General features: G+C 44.3%; 1 pseudogene; it reads left to right on the forward strand.

The window, feature by feature from the left end:
- The first annotated feature begins 10,275 nt into the window (after positions 1–10,275).
- On the forward strand, positions 10,276–11,052 carry LOC147976748 (uncharacterized; annotated as a pseudogene).
- The last annotated feature ends 439 nt before the right edge of the window (positions 11,053–11,491 follow it).

Raw genomic sequence — 11,491 nt, forward strand, 5'->3', positions numbered from 1 at the left:
TTGCGGACGCGCAGTGCCATCTAATAAATCTTGTTCCAACAGAGCAAGCTCTTGTTGGGCCTAAATCTAAATTAAGGCCTTGTTTAAAAAAACTAAGAAACTAACCCTCTCTCCGATCCATAATGTGTCTATAGAATTTCAACAGGCAAACTATACAAACTTTGAACGAGTTTATGGAGAAATATATCTACATATATTGATATACATACCAAATACATATCACTATATATATCATGAGATGCTTTTTCATATTGTATATATTTGTTATTGTAGATATAAATAGTTCTCTCTATAGATTTTCCCAATTATACAGTTTGGCTTTTAAAAAGTTCTATATGCACTATATTAAACATTGTGATTTACACCTGATAAAATCAGGAATCTAGGATCAGAATGACTATGCACACGATACTTTTCTGCCCGATGTGCACACGACACACTAACCAATGGTTGTGAGCCGCATACGTACCCTGGCTACCACACCTCGTCGTTCAACCATCGGGCAGAAAACGCGCGTGCACCAAGCAATGCTTGTTTAGGATTGTCGCTTAGAGCATCTCCAACAGCCGACCAATGCGTGGCGCCTAAAAATGGGTTTATAACGCACAAGTAGATTTCGTTAGGGCGCTAGAAGACGTTTGCTCCAACAAGCGCTGTAAAATATGCAGCGCGCGAGTCCAGCGGTACCAATCAAGCGGTCTCATCTGTAGCAGCCCAGAGTTTGCAGCACGCGAGATCGGGCGCATTAAATATGCTGCGCGTGATGCCTTTTTAATGTGCGCGCTGCATTAGTTATAGCGCGCACTTTTTATGAAGCTGCTGGAGACTTCAAATCAGGTCCACGCACGCTAAAAGCAACTTTTATACCGCGCGTCGTTTATATAACGCTTCTCTTGGAGATGCTCTTACACTTCGACATGTAGGATAGGTCGTCACCACAATATTAATGGTAAACGGAACATGCAACGACAAGCTAGCATGTGCGGACTATAGGACAGCGGCATACAAGACAATGACAAAGACAAAAGTGCGAAGCACCCCATCGATCCAAATCTATATAACTATATAGTATATAAAATTTTAGTTATTGGATGTTGGATGAAGCCAATCCGACAATGAAAAGTTGGAAAATCCAAGTATTGTTGGCCATTGAATATTCTATTCACTACACCGATTTTTTTCATGTGTACTATCTAGAAGACTTCATGACAAAGCCTAAGCAGAATGCATTATGGGTGTGTTTGTATGCTGCCCCTGTCAGCCCTACCAATCCGCGGGCACGCCAATTTTTTGGCGCACCTTTCAGCCGCCGGCGACTTGCCAATTCATTGGCGCAAAATGAACTAGTGAAACTGCATGAGCCATGGTGAGCCAAAATATTGGTCAGGAAACAAACAAGTAGCCCTGGTCAATGACCAATTTTTTGGCTCGGCTGGTGTAGGCTCCGATCCAAACACACCCTATATACACAACTCTCAAAACACCTACGCTTCTCATTTGTTTTAGAATCTTTCATGATTTAGTTTTGTGTATTCTTTTCTTCTAAGTGAATTGACATTGTTTCTTTTTACACTTTATGATTATGACTATCAGTGCACAATATGCTCACGCCTCAACACTTCATTTAGATTCTTCCATACTTTAGTTCTCTCAAGTTTTTTTTGTCCTTAAAGAACTGCCATTCACTCTTCTTTTATTTGTTTCTTGTTCCAGGTTGACAATACTTTATTGAATAATTTATTTTTATGCACAATGAACTAACTGACTTAAACCCAAGTCTCATATTCCGTGCATATGTGACTCTAAATATACAGGTTTGAATGTTCTAACGTGACACGTCAATATTCGATCGTACTTTAAGTTCTGACCGGCAATACACGTTCATGTTACTAGCTCAGATCAGCTCGTGTCACACGGTCGTGGACTACATGTGAACACCTTTTCAAAATATGTGTAGACATTTTCAAGTATGTGAACATTTATTTTACAACATGAACAACTTGAGAATGAGCGGACATTTTTTAGAAGTTTGAATCATGTTTTAAAATTTCTTAAACATTTTTTTTGAAAATTCAACGACACTTTCTAAAATTTTACGAGCGCTTATAAATTTCATGAAAACTTTGCAAAATCATAAACATTATCCAAAATTGTATGAATTTTTAAAAAGTACGTGAATACTTTTGAAAACTTACTAAAATTATCTAAAGATTTGATTATTTTTAAAAATAAAGGTCAATTAAAATTAAGAGAAAAGTAATGGATAAAACCTCTTGTTCTGCCCAGCGGCAAATGGGCTGATCCAATCCTATGAGCCCAGGGATTGGTACCGTGTTTCCTATTTGCCGCTCGCTGCAGCAAACTGCTTCTGTAAGGATACGTGAGGCGGCCATCGACCAATATGGGCCAGCCAATTGTAGCAGCAAGTGGTGCTTCTACAGAATCCAGTGTTGGCAACCTTCTGAAAGTGCCTGATAGCTTTTGGGAACCTTATAGAACAATCTTCAACTGGGTTCTGATGTTTCTTTAGCGTTTAACTTTTCAGTTTTTCTTTTTCTTTATTTTATATGTTTTGTTTTTTCAGTTTCTTGTTTCTTTTCTTGTCTTTTTTTATTTTTCTTTTTTACTTTAATCCAGGTGTTAAGTTGTTTATCATTCTCGCATCGAGCTATTTTGTTGCAGGACATCCCCTACAATATTGTCACCCTAGTAGAGACTAGTAATAATGTAGTACGTGCAATGCACGTTTATATTAGGTAGGATATTAGTTGCACGTTATATTAGGTAAGATATATCTGTTGCATGTTGGTATTTGGTAAGATATAAATTACTTTTTCACGGGAATGTTAGGATATTAATTACATGACAGATTTCATGGGATAGCGTTGAGTCAAAATGTGTTTATAACCAATGGTAGTGGTGGGTAATTAAAGCGTTAAACGTGTTTGGTGCTCAACATTGGAGCGATTTCAACCGCTAGATAATATGATTTGACAGTCGTGATGGTTTGGATCTGCCCCTTTGGGTCTTTTCATATTACTATAGATTAACCGCCAAATTCAGAAAGGATTGGGGTGGTCCATCTATGCCTAGGACCCCAGAATACCGAATCATGAACAAGGAAATGGATATTTGTTTTAACAGCCATTTCAGGATTTCCTAAAAGTGACTCAAAATCTCATATACACTAGCAGAAGCAATTTTTTTATTTTTCAAAAAGTACATGTTTTTTTAAAAAAAATCAGACATATAAAAAATGTTAGCATTTTTCAAAATGTTCATGTTTCGATTTAATCTTTATCTTTCTATGCCAATAGAGATACGCTTTATATTGTTAAAAAATGTTCATGTGCTTTAAATGTTTACATATTGAAAATATGTTTGCATTTTTCAACATGTTTGGAAAATAAATTAAAAAAATAAATGCTCATAGTTTCAAAACAATGCTCAGTTGAAAAAATATCATTAAATTTAAAAATGAGTGGATTTGAAAAATCAATAATTACAAAAAACGTTTGCGCTTTCAGACATTGTTTAGAGTTTCAAAACCTTACATGTTTTTTTCAAAATTCCAAAAATGTTCAGGAAATTTAGAAAATTGATTTTTAAAAATTTATTTAGAATTTTTAAATTGATCATCTTACCAGAAAAATCACAAATTCAAAAACCGCTCCAGTATTCAAAAAATGTTTGAGGATTCCAAAATGTTCGTGTTTTCCAAAAGATATTCAAAATTAAAAGAAGACCAAAAAACTGGTTCCAATGGGATTGAGGTCGAATGGGATTGTTACCGATGCGTAGACTCTATAGTAGGTAAATATTTCTTGTCCAGTTTGTGCATCTTTTTCACCTACATTTCATATCCATTCCTACTCGACACTCTTTCATTCTCTCTCAAACATGGATTTATTTAATAAAAATTCAAATTTAAAATTTTGTACTTAGTTTAAACCCCAAAACTGTCGGGGTGTAAAAATGAATAGTAATTGGCAGAGAGCTTATTTTAACGCAATATCTATGAATGGCTACTGTGATTATAGGACGCTCAACCCAATGGGCTTTTCAAACTGCAATGCAGCATAAGTGGTCCATACTTCGGGAAATTTTGGTGACTAAGAAATAACTGGTTCTACAATAGTTTTTTGAGCAAACATTGCTCTCCACAGATGATCCACTGTCTTGTATTTTTCTATTTCTCTTTGAATCGGTCAAAGAAATAGAATAGGGAGTGGAGTGAAGAGGTTCGTCAAATGACACTTTTATTTTCATATTGCCTCTTCTCATTGGCTGCTTATAGACTGGCATGATGGAGCGCGTCGTAGAAATGGCTTCCATGACCGCAGGTTGAAGGCTCAATCTGGTTGGCCACATGGAGGAGAAAGCGAGGTAGACGACTGCAACAACATCGACTATTCTCCTTGCGTAGATGAACGCATCGAGGGAGAAGTAGTCTCTGTTTATTTTTAGGGATTTTTTTGGTATTTCTTCTGGATTACTATTCACATAAATGGATAGTGCTGATTTACTATTTTTATTGTTCTGGTTTATCCGGGTGTATTCTTTTGGGTTACAATTTAGGTACTGTTTTGGTTTATGGTTCCAATGAGTTAATGTTTCGGTTTATTCAAATGTTGTTCATTGTTCCCGGTTGACGGGTGAGGAATCCCAGTTTTTTTTGTTTTTCTTTTGTATTGTTGTTCACGTGAATGCATAGTGTTGTTTTACTGTTTTTGTTGTCCCGGTTTATATGTGTGTATTACTTTGGGTTACAATTCAGTAACTGTTTCGATTTATGGTTTGGGTGGGTTAATGTGTTTCGGTTCATTCAAGTGTTGTTCCGTGACACTGATTTCACTATTCTAGGTTATTCGGGTTTGTTGTTTCGGTTTATTTGGGCTATTATTTCGGTTAGCACTTATGAGTTTATTTGGATACTGTTCCAGCTTTTGTTTGGATAATTATTGTTTAACTGTTCACTGATGTCATGGGTGTAAAAATGGATAGTAATCGGTTAAGAACTTATTTTTTCCATGGGGTATTGTTCATGCAAATATACTGTTTCGTTCTACCGTTTTGTGCCTCTGTAGCACCATCATTAGAAAATGATCAGGAAACGATCGAGATGCCTCTGCATTGGTACGCCGGTGGAGAGGAATGATGTGTAGAAAAATCCTAAATCCTAATCTTCCGCGTCGGTACGGACGTGTCCACGGGTATTTATTAGACCTTTTTGCAAAGATGATTGGCTTGAAAGAACAATTCCTTTTCATGTTAGAGATATTTGACCATGTTTTTTGTTCTTTCAAACCATAGTGATTGGACGAGGGATGCGATGCATTTTTATCCCGTCGCGACGCACGGGTAATTTTCCAAGTTTAGATAAACATCAATACACCTAGTAAGAACTGTACCCCCGTGTCAGACATGATCGAGAAGGAGCCATCCAGCCGAAGGGGAACACGAAGCATCATCGGGCTGCACCTTTGTTGATCCTCACTTGTCCTATAGATCCAAAGCAGCTCTTGCTTTTATTCCATCTCTTTATGTATCAATAAGCTCATCCCTTTCTGAGTTGACAAAGTTGCACACACTGGCATGCACCACGCCTCCAATGTTTTCCCTTGTGCTAACTGGTGCAACAGGGCCCTCCATGTACGTACATCAGTACAGTACATTCATGGGGATCCGGTATGAACATGCTCAGATACGCTGTTAAAATAGCAGCCGCGAGCGCGAAAGTGTGTTTCTGCTCCCTCAAATGAGCTCGTGAATAGTAAAAGTGAAAAAATTTAAGAAAAAAAAATCTTTTTTGGGAGAAACGTCGACAAAAGTTCTAAGTACTTGCAAAATTTTGTCATGGAATCTCATTCCTGTAAGGCGTGACAAAAAAAATACAAATCCAGTGCTCCAAAATGCTTTTAAAAGTAGCATTTTCAAAGTACCGATTTTGTTTTTTTATCACGCCTTCTAAAAATGTCATTTCATGACGAATTTTTGCAACCACTTAAGACTTTTCTCAATGTTTCTAAAAAATAGACTTTTTTTATTATTTTACTGTTTACTCAGCTCATTTGAGTTCGGGGACAAAAACTCTGCATCCCTGAGAGCGTTGGATCTGTTCCACTTTCTACAATGTTGAGTGCAGATCCGCTATTGTCCTGCTTAGACACAGTCACATACTATAATGTTCTATGTTTTTTTTTGAAAAAAAGATTACCCCTGACCTCTGCATCAGGGCGAAGCATGTAGCCATTTTATTAATTATTCACAAGGCCCTTATAAAGTAGTACATCAGGTAGTCTGAAGCCATCATCTTAGCAACAACTATTGCTACTTCTATCCACTTGATGAAGGGGTGCCGATAATCCAAGTCTAATACCAAATAGACATCGCACAAAAGCCTAACATTTAAAACTAGAGGCTCCAAGCGAGCCATATACTGGGTTTGGGGTACAAACCGGTCCGACGCACTCTCGTGTGTTGTCGTCGCCCGTCTTCCATCAATCCATCTTCAGAGCACAAACTAACGCATCGACCTTGCTAGGCCTCTTTGTCGTCGACGCCACCATGACGTCAGACATCGTCCTTCTCTAGCGCGAGTCCATCTCCGCGCATCGGACGCCGAATCTCCACTGCGCCACGCCGCCGAGATCCGCCGCTATCAATGAGTAAGATGAAGCACCGCTCCACCAAAGAAGCCGTCCACTGATCCCTCGAGTCCGTGTACACCTCCAAGAATGACGCCCCCAAGGAGAAAACGACACCAGAGTGCCGCCGTTATCCGATCTACTGATTCAGGGTTTCCCCCAGAGGTAGCAGACAGATGTGGAGCTTCTGCACGGCGATGCCTTCAAGAAGGTAATGACACAAAGGAGTGCCGCCATCGCCGGTCTTAGCAACAATCCGAGAACGAGGTTTTCACCTGAATCCGCTCGACGAACCACCATCTCGCATCGTGCGCACGGACCACCACCAATCTCCGCCGCCACGGAGCGAGCAAGCCACTCTAGCTAGATCAGATCTGACCGGAGGACCAACCATGCCCGCAACCGACCAGTCCACCAAAGCCCTCCACGTCGGCGCCGATCCGAGGTGCCGCAACGCCGCGGCCATCCGCCGCCGCTCGCCACCGGGAGCGAGCCACCGCCGTGGAGGCTCAGATCCAAGGCACCGTTCCGCTCGCCCGGGTGCCCCGCACCATCCTCGCGCGCGAGAAGGAGAGGCTCCTCCGCCACCGCCGTCAGCCGCCCGGGCTTAGCTTAGCGGCTTCCTCCAACGACGGCGGAGAGAAGGGATGGAAAAAGGAGTGACCGGCAGTTAAGGTTGGGGCCCCTCGACCGCCCGCGCGTGGGGCGACGAGAGGAGAGGAAGGGAGGAAGCAGCTGGCAGGTGGCGGGGCTGCTGCTGCTAGGTTAGGTTGCGTAGGCTCTTTGCTTTTCTGTCCAATGTTCTACGTGCACTCATTCCATAATCAGCCTTCAGTTTATCACCGCGCCGTTTCTTTGATGACGGGTCGGGTGGCTCAGGCCAAGGTGGATATGTGGTTTCAAATCCCGCTGCAAGTTGCTACCCCCTGGCCCCTGCTTTGGGGTCACATCCCCATTGCCGCACAAAAGATAACAAGTGGCTTCAAAGTGAGATTCTGCACCTGTGCCACATCGCTCTGTCTGTCCGCCTCTGCTGCCAAAATCCAGATGATTCGGCAGCCGCTGTTGTGTTGTGCCCGCCCAACGCCATCTTCTCTGCTGCTGCTGCTGCTGCTGCAGCAGTTTCTGTTCTTGCTGTTTACTACTCCCTCCATTTATAGTGCTTCCTTTATCCACGTACTTCAATTTTGACCGTAAATTTAACTACCAAAATCGATTGCGGTGGGAGCAAAAATTATATCAGTGAATTTGTATTAGAAAGAAGTTTTCAGTTATATAATTTTTTCTCGCACCGCAGTTGGTCTCGTTATTTAATTTATGATCAAAGTTGGACCTCGGAAAGCACGGGCGCACTATATTATGAAATGGAGGGAACAGCTGACCCAACGTCTCCCTGTGACTGTGAAACGCATGCCGTCACTGCTGGAGACGGATAGCGCCAACGGGGAACGTACGGGGGCTACATGGCCCTCTCTGATTTCATTTGATGTTTAATTACTGGGCGGGCAGCGTCTGCTATTTTGATTATTCGGTGTAGATGGCCCTCTCCATTTCATTTGATGTTTAATCAGATCCATATTACTTGCCGCTTAAACGAGATGTATATATCGAGCACTGAAATATATCAAGATACATCTCTTTAAACGACGAATAATATAGATCGGAGAGAATAGTAGTTTTCCGGCTCGAGATCTGGGCTCACTGCCCACCGGATTCAGACACCTTCCACTGCACAGTTCTGGTAATGATGGACCCGAGTAAATTAGAACCTAACAAGGACATGACAAGGTGCGCGTCTTATTATTTCGCTCACCATGGAGCACGGCATTTTAGGTCCGCACAGCCTGGAGAGCCCCTTGTTCTTTGATGAATATTTTGCTTCTTTTCTTCTCAGTGGACCTGCAAAAATACCCCTACTTGACACTGCCCGAGTCTCAATTATTCGGCAAAACCATCATGCATGACGCACCCCATCCAATAATCTGGATATTAATCTACTTGTCCAAAAACAGTGCAATGATTTGTGTTCAAAAGCGAAGTAAAGAGGGGAGGAAATGCCATGACATGAGGTGCCTTGAAAACACCTGAATAGCAGTGCTGTTTATTATAGATAGAAACAAATAGTGCTGCCGGTGGATGGCCTGTGAGTGTGACCTTTAAATTCCAGCAGCGGTCGAGGCGTGACCCTCACCTCACCTGGCCACCTCTCCCTCCTCCTCCTCTCTTCTGTGGGCTGTAGCAACGGCAAGCGGGTGTCGCCAGCCGTCGCCGAGGCGCGAGGATCATCGTCATCGTCGTCGTCGACACCGCCGGAGACTCGTGTGGATGGCGTCTGTCGCTGCCCCTGCGGAGGGGCCGAGGTGCAAGAAGAGAAAGAGCTGGTCGGGTCGATCCACGGATTAACTGATCTGTTGGAGCGCTGTGCGAGCGTCCATGTCATCGGCAGGTCTAATTCTTGGCTGTTGTGTTGCTTCCATTTGCAACCAGATTTGATTCCTCGCGCGGTGCGAGCGTGTTCTCCGAAGCTGATACTATATCAGAGAGTTCATCTGCTTCCCTCGTTGCTTCGCGCTAGTTATTAGTCTGTTGATTATGGTCCTGCTGCTTGGTTGGTTGAAATTTACAAAATTCACATTGGTAATTTCTTAGGACTGGCTCCAATGTTGGCTCAGTTCGATCTAGTTGTCAAAAGGTCCGCATCACCGATGATAAAATTTCTGATCATTATCTTGTCGTTCTATCTTGAGTTAATAAATTTGCTTGCTGCGGCAATCAAGTCTAAATTTATTGGAAATGTTAAAGTAGCAAAGTACTTCTCCTTTATACTTGACAGTATGACAGTGCTCCTAATGCAAGCCATCAAGAATAAATGTTTTTTGATCCATCTTCAAGTTCACCTTGCTTTGAAGAATCTTTCTTAGGTTATCTGGATGTGAAAAATACCATCGGACAAGAATTGTTTGGTGTTCTATAAAAGGAACTAAAGAGTCTCGACCTCAATGTGGACAATGTGAGAGGACAAGGATATGATAACTGTCGAATATGGAAGAACACTTCTTCTTTGATACAAACCCCTAAATACAACAACGTCTGAGATCGCTCCGTACCCCTTCATTGAAAAGGGTAGGATCGTCCCATCACATAAAAAGCCGCCGCCCGCGCGACGGGCTGTACCCGCGCGACGGAGCTGTACGTCGACTGCCCGTACACGCGGCCGTCCGCGTACGTACGACGACGACCAGTCGTGGTCAAAGAAAAAAAAAGACAACACGACATGTCGAGCGGCGTTTGCGTGCGACGTGGTGTCGGCCAGAGAAAAAAAACGAAAAACGAAAAAAATACGACGCGACGTGTGGACGGACGGTTGCGTGCCGTCGTGGCGTCGGTCACTGGTGGTTCCCGAGGCGGCCGCCGCACCCGACACGCCATTAATCCTGGCGTTAAGCCGGGACGTCGGTCACCTACCCGTCTGCCTCCCCCACCCACCGACGCCCGTTCATAAACACTCCACTCCCCTCCCGTCTGCCTCCCCCCACCCCAGTCGGCGCGTCTCGCCCCACTCACCTCACCCACCGACGCACTCCACCGACGACGCGCCCTCTGACGACACGCTCCCTTCCCGGTGGCCTCCATGGCGTCCGACGGCAGCGACGGCAGTGGCGGCTCGTGGCCGACTAGCCTGAGCACGCCGGAGGCCGACGAGCGCATCCGGATCGGGCTGATGGTGCCGTCGGGCTGCCGTCTGCCGCACGCCTTCCGCATGACCGCCGACGGGTACCCGACGAGGGGGCCCAACGCGTCGCGGGATGAGCTCCGCCGCCACGAGGGCGTCCGCTGGAACATCGTCGGCCGCGCTAAGTTCTGGAAGGGGAAGGACTACCGGAGAGTCGTCGCGTAGGCTCGTCGGGAGTCGCGGACGGGCGGCTCGTCGTCTGCAGCGGGCGGCTCGTCGTCTGCAGCGGGCGGCTCGTCGTCTGCACCGGGTGGCTCGTCGTCTGCCCCGCGCCGGCCCTGCCGACCCCCTCCGGCGGCCACGCCGTCTCCAAGCTCGTCCCGCCGTCCGGTGCCCACCCTCGCTGGGCCGGCCTCCCCTCCCGCCGTCGAGATCCCGTTGGAGCAGTCCGCGCTGCGCGAGGACGGCGACCCCGACGACTGCCCCGGCTACCTCATCGCACAGCGTGCGTCGCAGGCAGAAGAGGCGGCCGCGGCCGTGGTCGCGGAGGCGAGAGAGGCCGCCGAGCTGCAGGCCGCACTCGACGCCGCGGCGGCGGGCATCGGTGCGGTGCAGGCGCGGGTGGCTTCGGTGGAGGAAGGCGCCGGCGACTGGGACGACGGCAACAAGAGCAGCGACGACGACGGCGGTGCGGGCGAGATCGTGGACCTCGCCGCCTCCGACGACGAGTAGATAAGGTTTATATTAGGTCCTGTTATGTTTAATTAATTTCTCTTAGTTCCTGTTTAATTAAGTTTTTTATGCAGTAATGTAAAATGAACCGTCGTAAGGTTTAATGAACTATATTTATGCTGGAATGAAATTTAGATGAAAATTATTATGGAATATTGTGGAAAAGTTTATAAATTTTGAATCATTTTATAAAATAAAAGTTAGCGGAAAGAAATTAAAATTTAATAGTTTACCGGGAAAATTGAAAGAAGAATAAAAATGATATAAAAGAAAAGAAAAAGAGAGGAAGAAAGGAAGAGGAAAAACGAAATTTGAAAGGCGAATTCGTAATTATTTTAAAAAAGTTAGTATGAAATAATTTTGATTTATAACAGTGTTTTCGGCTTGTCGACGCCAAAAACCGTAAAAAATGCAAACAGTCCCAAAATGCACTAAAAAT

This window comes from Triticum urartu, chromosome 4A (genome assembly GCF_056163025.1).
Source record: "Triticum urartu cultivar PI428250 chromosome 4A, HENAU_Tu73, whole genome shotgun sequence".
NCBI classification, from domain to species: Eukaryota; Viridiplantae; Streptophyta; class Magnoliopsida; order Poales; family Poaceae; genus Triticum; species Triticum urartu.